The 8,400-nt window shown below is 41.1% G+C and overlaps 1 protein-coding gene across 4 annotated transcripts in view; it reads right to left on the minus strand.

The window, feature by feature from the left end:
- Nucleotides 1–7,564, minus strand: part of htr2cl1 (5-hydroxytryptamine (serotonin) receptor 2C, G protein-coupled-like 1) — a 150,179-nt gene extending 142,615 nt beyond the window's left edge. For 2 of the 4 annotated variants that reach the window (XM_044184717.1, XM_044184721.1), the window contains exon 1: nucleotides 5,780–6,556. The gene's annotated coding sequence lies outside the window, so the exon portion shown is untranslated. Of the gene's footprint in view, nucleotides 1–5,779; nucleotides 6,558–7,410 lie in introns of those variants that run through there. The other 2 variants (XM_044184719.1, XM_044184718.1) reach the window with 2 other exon arrangements.
- Nucleotides 7,565–8,400: the final 836 nt, after the last annotated feature.

The following is an 8,400-nucleotide window of genomic DNA, read 5'->3' on the forward strand; positions in this document are numbered from 1 at the left end:
CACATTTATATGCAGCTGAAAAGAAGAAATTGTTTTATACAGAATGAATATATTATAGGGGGCTTCTACCAACAAATACAGTACTAATGTTTTAAGTCAAACGGCTTCACCAGGACCACATTAGATAGAAAACAAGGATGCCGTCCCCCAAGTGGGCACATTTAACTCGTAATAAAATATTTACTAGGAAAAATCGCCTTGGGAAGGATCACAAAAAAGGAAAATCCCTTGCAGGGCAAATACGTGCCAAGTTGGCTGTAGGACAAAACAGCAAAACAATGATACAATCAAAGAATATGCAGGATGAATACATTAATGCATTGTTCAGAAAATGCCTCCAAAAGCCCGGGAAATAAATACTTCCTCCCATCTCTAAAAGAGTGTAAGATTGTTTTCTCTTCATTTGTCCACCCAATTTGGTTACACATCTACGATGACTGAGCCTTTATTAAAGGCTTGAATATACAAATGGATGTCAATGTCTTTGCAGTCATAACTGATGGTTGTCGGTTCTCTGGAATAGCATGGGATAATTTAGTCTCAGTACTGAAGGTCTCGTTTTGTTTGCTGTCTCTATAGGGAGACCCCCGAATGCTTAAATCTAACCACTTGACCACTCAAACCACATCACAAATATAAAAAGAGCTAATACAACATCCCTGTAACAGACCTTCAGGTCTTTAAATCCGTAATTATTATGTCATCCTTCCATAATTCCATCGTCCATCCATGTTTTCCGATCATCCTGAACCATCCTGGACACATTAAACCAGACAAAGCATATCCTAGTCCTAAATCCCCATCTGGATCCTATAAATCTACCTCCAGCCTAAAGTTTAATAGCTTCATATAGCAGGAAAGCCATTCTAGCAGCTTTTTGTTCAGACAGCCCTTCCTCACTTGACAAGTAATAGGTTTCATTGCAAAGCACTACAGGCAGTTTCCATTTCCTAAAATAATTAAAAAAGAACACCATTACCTAATGTTAACTGATCAATATTTGAAGACCACATATGACTACATCTCACAAAAATGCTACTTTTTTCCCCCCACAGTTAAGAGCAGTTGGACAGTTTAACTCTTGAATTTAATTGAAAGTCAACATTCAGTAAAAGCAGGTGTCTCATTTTTCAAGAGGTTGATATCTCATTTTGTAAGCAAACTCTTAAGCGCTGCTTTCACAGCAGTTCCCCCTTGTTTTACTGCAGGCAATGAATTGTGTCTGCTGACTCACAAAAGTAAGATACTTTGAAAGTCAAGATCCTCTTCTTTTAAATATCAGAAGGGAACACGCAAAGAGCAGGTAGACAGACATTGTAGAGCACTGGAGTTTTCTCTGATAAAATAACTTAAAATGCCAGAGGGAGACTTAAAGTTACTTCGATTCCTGCTGAAGTGACTGTTTTTTGCTTATTTTAGAATTTCATTCAGCCTTTTGAGGCTATCGCAGCTGGGACATCCCAATTTACACACACACACACACACACACCCACCCACCCAAATCATTATGAGAAAGATGTAATCAGACTCAAGAAGCCTCTATATTTATCTGTTTTCCATTTAGAGGGAAAAATGCAACAAAGCAGCTATAGGGATTGATTTGCAGTTGATGAGGTTTGTCTACCACCAACCCACCACAGGAGGTTGAAGCTCTGATCCGCGATCAGTGAGCCCCCCCCCCCGACAGGTCGCGGCGGAGGCGGCCGTTGATGTTTCACATGACTGATTGTCACTTTAATCTTGTGGGTCTCGGCTGGGAGGGACTATTCAGCCAAATGAAATCCTCTTCTGCTGAATGACTGAATCAAGCGCTGTCATCGTGGTTGAACACACACACACACACACACCGGGGCTCATGCTCATGACTGGGGGAAACGTGTGGAGGAGAGATTAAGGTGAATGAATCTGATTTATATGGGAACAATGTAAGAGTGCTTTCAGTCAAGATTCAGGTTAGCAAGAAGTATTCCAACAGGGATAAAAAGAAAAAACAGGTGATCCTCATCACGTCTAAATAAACTGAAGTCAAGAAAATATGAAGATGCCTTTCTTGCTCTCAGGTTCAATATAGTGGCCAACCATGATTTTTGTGCCTTAAAAGTCTTCCATCTTATTCAATGGTTAAAGGAAACATGTGCTTTATGTTCTTCATGATGTTACTTCAAAAAAAACTTACAAAAAAAAATGTGGGGCAAATCCATTCAATTCCAATGTCAGAAAAATGTGCAGGTAGGGGTTCAGACACTGGTCAACGATCTGACAAGTACTCTGAAGCATACCGATGCCTTGAGAACCACTATCCAAGCACTAAATTATGACCTTAACCGCCTGAGGTCACTGAACGCATCGGCACGTTTACTCAATGTTTCTATTACTATCTCTCCGATAACACAGCACAGAAATATGATTCAGATACATATGTGACTCATAGTGAGCTAGGAGGAAGAGAAGAGAGCTCTCGTCTGTCTCTCACCGTACATAATTGGTGGGTACGTCTGCATTGCCTGAAACAAACCAATGGACACTCAGGAATTCACTAAGGACCCGCTCGTCACCTCACACTGCAGAAAAATATTGCAGTTTTCAATTAGTTGACATGGAGAGGAAAGAGAATGTCCACAAAAAAAAAAAAAAATACACACTGGGAGAACCGCAAGGACAGCCCTACGACAGAACTGAACGCCCTCACAAGGAAGTCAGAAAGAGGGTCCATAGGATGGATCTGGGGTGGCCCCCCCTCATCGATATGAAATGGACACGAAGGAAGTATCAGTCTGCTCCACACTTCACACAGCACACTCGGTATAAAACGGTGCAGAGGAAGGTGAACAACGAGATGGCTCTTGGAAAAAGGTATCAATCCCCTGTCCCACACCAGTTAGAGATGTTATCTAACATTTGGTGAAAGTAGAGTCACAGACAACACTTGTACTAAAAACTGTATTACATAGTCAGCAATTTTGGAAGATGTGTTAAATCAAGAAAATGCCCTCAGACCCCAAAAGGTTAACTTAATTCTATCCTCCACCTAAAAACTTAAGCCTCAGACCTTTAAAAATTTTAGGACCAGAAAAATGTCCTCACAAATGGTCTAAAAGTCAAATTGGTCCTCACAAAGATACAAGAATCACATATCCATGCCTGCAGACAGAGACGCAGTCTTGCACACACACACAAAAAGATTATTGGTTGGAGACACACACACTAAGCACACTTTGGTGTACTCAATGTATGCATGCTTGCAGTGACGTACACACATGCACTCGTACACCCCCACACCACACAATCACATTTCATTCCATTCCCTGCGTTACTGGGCTCCCTCTCAAAATCCATTTTCCTCCTGGATTGCAGCACTCTGATCTCATCCTCTACAGTTATTGTTCTTTCCTCTGCAGCCATTCAGAGGAAGACTTTCCTATAGATTGTTATTTCATTTAGGGAGGTGAAAAAAACAAACAAAAAGAAACCAAACAAAAAAAAACAAAAAAACAGTGACAATATGTCAAGCCTGCTGACCCACTCTGATTAAATTCTGTAAATCAAATGAGGGATGGATAGATGTGGCATTTTGAAAGGGCCATCCTGTAGTACATCTGTGTGTGACACAGAAGCATGTTTATGTATACATGTCTGACCATCTGTCTGTCTGTGGTTGGCGTGTGTTTACTCAAGTCTCATCTAACATCCCCAGTCCCTCAGGTCATGGACCTTTCCATTTGTTTCAAAAACAAACGAGCCATTATAAAAAAAAAAAAAAAAGTCAACCTGCAGTTTTTAAACCATTATCCATTTGTTGGGCATCTGTCTTTCCACATGACCATTCTGGCAACATGAGCACAAAACGTGAAAGTAGAGAGAGAAAGACAGGTGAGAAAAATAAATTGTTAAGTCCTTTCATATATCCATGATTGTCAATGATTCCAACTAAGCCTGATTGTAATAGAAAATGGGCGATAAATGAATTAATGTGCTAAGCAGCACCCTCCCCGCTGCCTTAAAAAAAAAAAGTGATTTTTTTTTATATTTACATACATACACACAGTGAAATAGTCAGTTGAATGTTGAGAATACCAATCACCAAGCATGTTTCTGAACAAAATGTGGACCTGGAATTGGGGAGAGTAACCCGTTGATGGCGTGTGGGAATCAAACCCTCGCAGCTCAGCAATGTGACAGCCATGTTAAACCATCAACATGAAGCAAGACCGAGGAAAGATGGCAATGCAGAGATGAAGAGAGAGACAGAAGCACAAACAGCGTCTGTTTCCATCTTGATACTTCTGATTCTTTTTCCATTTTCATGCCAATAAAGCATGTTGAATTGGAAATTTTATTTTAACTGAGACAGAGGAAGCTGGAGAGGGAGCGAGAGATTGAATTGAGCTGAGAGCAAGACAAAGAGTGTGAGCATCCAGGCTATGAAAAATGACAAACCTATCTAATCATGCATTCAAATTAGGCTTTAGGACTTGTTTACCCTGTAACAACCTGAATACAGATAAGTTTAAAAATTACAAAGTAGCCAAAATCTGCTAGTTATGTTACATGTATTTCCTGATGAGCTGGTAACATACTAATTGGTCTGCCACAATGTCTCCAAACTAACACATGTCAGAGTTTGACATTCTATCAGTGGGGCCAACCAGCCTTGGAGGCAGGAAATATTTGCACTGGGAGGCAGAGCCAGGCTTTGGATAAACGCCTCCACCAAATGTTGCACTTGTAGCTCCATCTCTGGGGTGTAACTGAAGGAATCAACGTTTTGTCTCGCAGATTATGTTGTTGAAAGGCGGAGGAGAAAAAAAAAAAAGTCCCAAAATGTCCCAAGGCTCTAATCCTCCCTGGAGACAGGTGGATTAGCGGGACGTCCATTCAATACACACACACAGCTAAATGATTTAATTCCCAGTTTGGTGCGGGTATTTGCTGCCCCCGGAGCTTGGACGAGGCGCAGAAAATCTTCAGCAGAGCAGGGATGGACACGCGAACAGCCACACCCTCTCTGAATGAAACCCAGCGATACACATGCAAAGAACTGAACAAACCCACTGAAAATCTACATCATATTGACAAGTCATTTGCTCGCGTGTTTCGCCTCAAAATCCTGTTCTTTGTTCTTAAACCAAAGCCACAAATCTGAATGAGAAAATCCTACTTGCTTTAAATGCAAATTATTTTTTTCTGATTGTGACATTGAAATTTTCTAAAAGACAACCACAATCCACAACCTGTGAAGGTTTTTTTTTTTTTTTAAATCAATTGTGGCGTTCCAAATAGATAAATATTTTAACACTCAAAACCAGACCCAATCACTTAAAAAGGGCGTTTTTGGGACGTATTTGGCGGTGTGATGCGTAAAAACGCAGCTCTCCAAAACAACTCAGCTGCTTCATCCACCTGTAAATCTAATGACAGTCAAGTTTCCACAATGAGACGCATTCCGTATATTTCTTCACTCATCTGTCTGCACACACCAGTGCTGCTGCTTGTTCAGCGCGTCCTAACCTCTGCATCGGTTTTATTGTCGTTTTACTGTTTAAGAACTTGATTTCCCAAAAGTTTCATCTAATCTAAAATATGTTCAGCCTTCTGAATTTGCTGTAGCTATGCCGTCACCAACTTTCACCCCCAAATTTCTCCTCACATAACTCCAAGAACAGCTCTGACCTCCATCCGCTGACCGTCCGTGTCAGAGATGCAAGGGCGCAACAAATATTCTCATCTTTCGAGTAAATGGGAGATTTTTTTTTTCTGAGACAGAAGCAGGTTCACTCACCCGTGAAGACATCCGATTGTTCCTTCTAAATCCTTGCAGTTTGTGATGTCCCTCTTTTTTATTATATTTTTTTTTAATAGCTACATCCTCCTTATCTTTCAGCGCTGGCTACAGTATGTCCATGTCCTCTCTTCTGGTTGAGGATTTAAATCTGCTCCTCTGTTTTCTTTTCTGAGCACGCAAAGCCGTAAGGCACGGGAGAAGAAGAGAACGGACAGAGTAGAAGGTGGGGTTCAGTCCAGCTCCGGTCAGGATTTTCTATCAGTTTGTCCCGGACACAGCGGCAGAGGACCAATGCGGACGCACCGGGCACGTTCTGCGGTCCATATTGGTTCGGTGCGTACTGAGACGCGTCATGCACCAACACAGGAGACACAATGACAACAGCGCCTTCTTTAAATTTCAGGCAAAACAAAAGCGCTTGGTTAATTTATTTAGTAGGATGCTGAAAGATCAGTCTCCTTTAAAGAAAGTTTTAACACCGGAGACCAGAGTGCGGATGAGAGAAACAGCGATAAAGGATTCATTGCTGACTGGAGCTGAGAGAAAAGGAGGGAGGGACACAGAGAGAGAGAGAGAGAGAGAGACTGCAGACTCTGAATCGCTTCACCGACCACGAGTTGACTCCTGGTCCCACACATTGTGACGCCTCAACAAAGTCTGAAATTCAAACACGTTCTTGGAAATTTTGAATTACAAAGCCACTTTTCGGTACAGAAATGTATGCTGTCCGAGAATGGTGTCACCTGCAGATTAGAGTTGCAGCAGTTTTGGTGGTTACATGCAGAATCAAAGCCACTCTGTAGTCTTCATAAGGTTCATTTATGTGCTATTGTTTTTGTCTTAATTTTTTATTTTAAATTTGGTTCGAAAATTATTTCATTTCAAGAAGATTATTATTATTATATTATCATTATCATTATTTATGCATTTCAGGGGTGGCCAATTGTGCCATAGAGGGCCAACAGTCTGCAGGTTTTCATTCAAGCTCGAGCTTCCTGTTGAAATGAACTCGCAGTTTAGCGTTCACCTTAATTCAGCTTAATTTTTCTAGCGTTTTTCATCGCCATGCTTAGTACTGTTGCGATTTGTCAAGCAGGTAGCAGGAGAAACAAGGTTTTGGACCCAAAAGGCAGTTCAGTGATTTAAAAGGACAACAGCTTACATGGACGTCCGGCAGGCAGAGAGCAAAACCAGGGAATAACAGCCCCTAAACACAGGTAACAAAACCTCGAGGAGCAGGCCAACAATCCCAAAAGGAAATGCATGCATGCGTTCAATAACCAGAAGAGCAGATGAGATCCAAATGAACAAACACAGTACAATGAGCCACACACACACAACGAAAAGCCAGGACATAAAGTACAACAAAGAGCTGACACAGACTTAAATACACACAGCCAGGGGAGCCAGAGGTGAAACTGATCAAGACACAGGTGAAAACAATCAAAGCAATCAAACACAGGAAGCAAAACTAAAAGACACATAAGGGAAGGAGACTATTTCAAAATAAAACAGGAAATGACTAAACACAAACCCAAAACCACGAAGTACAACATTACAGTACCAGCATGCTGATCACATATACTGTTAACAGTTTGGAATCACTCTGTTCAATATTTATTTCTTACCCACATTGGACCTGTGCCATCATATGTTTTTTTGAGACCAGGTGTGGAGTGATTTCATTAAACAGAAGTCTAAAGTGACCTTACTTTAAAAGACCAAACACACTCATGCTCCACCCGACAGCTGCTTTCACTTATTCTACCTGATTAGACCTCTTCCAAGGGCTGTGAGCGAGTACATACTGTGTCTGAGTGACATATTTCTTACTCTACAGGCCTTTTTCACAGCAGATTTTCTGACTTGTCAAAAGCACAGGTGTTACTAATAACGTTAACAACGTTAATGACTCAGTTCTATTGAAGTGTCCCAGTAAGCCATGACAGTGTGACAGCATGCACAATACCAGGACCCTGAAACTGAAGCAGCTAAATGGAATTCAGCCATCATTAATATAGTTATTTACACCTGCCTTTCCTACTATGACATGTAAAAATGTCTTCCATAAAAAAGGCTTATATATATTTGTTTTGTTGCACCTATTGGGGCAGGACAACTTACACCTCATTAGTTCATGAAGTTTAGTGGCATCATGTGATTCTCATAATGACTCCACCCAACTTCCATCTGAGCAGAGGTCTACTCAGCCCAAATAACAGAAAGAAATCTGTGGGTGTTCAGGGTGTTAAAATCTCAAACAGCCCTTTAATGAACCGCAGGCTGGCCAAAATGTCCTCACAAGATCTAAAACTCAAATTTGTCCCCACAAAGATAGTAGTATGAGCACACACATACACACTTGAACAATAAACTGTAATACTGTAAACTGGAATAGGAATTAGCCTCCCATCTCTTTAGCTTTAATTATCCTTTAGCAACGAATCCCTTCATTTATACTTTGCATTCACACACACACACACACACACACACACAGACATCCATGACAGAAAAAAAGGATTTGCTTTCTTACCTCTCCAACTGTTAAGCCACCTTCCCCTCCATGTCTCACTCTGTGCACTGACGCATTTTACTCTCTACCCACCGTGATGGATCAA

Source organism: Siniperca chuatsi, linkage group LG22, assembly GCF_020085105.1.
Source record: "Siniperca chuatsi isolate FFG_IHB_CAS linkage group LG22, ASM2008510v1, whole genome shotgun sequence".
Classification (NCBI taxonomy): domain Eukaryota; kingdom Metazoa; phylum Chordata; class Actinopteri; order Centrarchiformes; family Sinipercidae; genus Siniperca; species Siniperca chuatsi.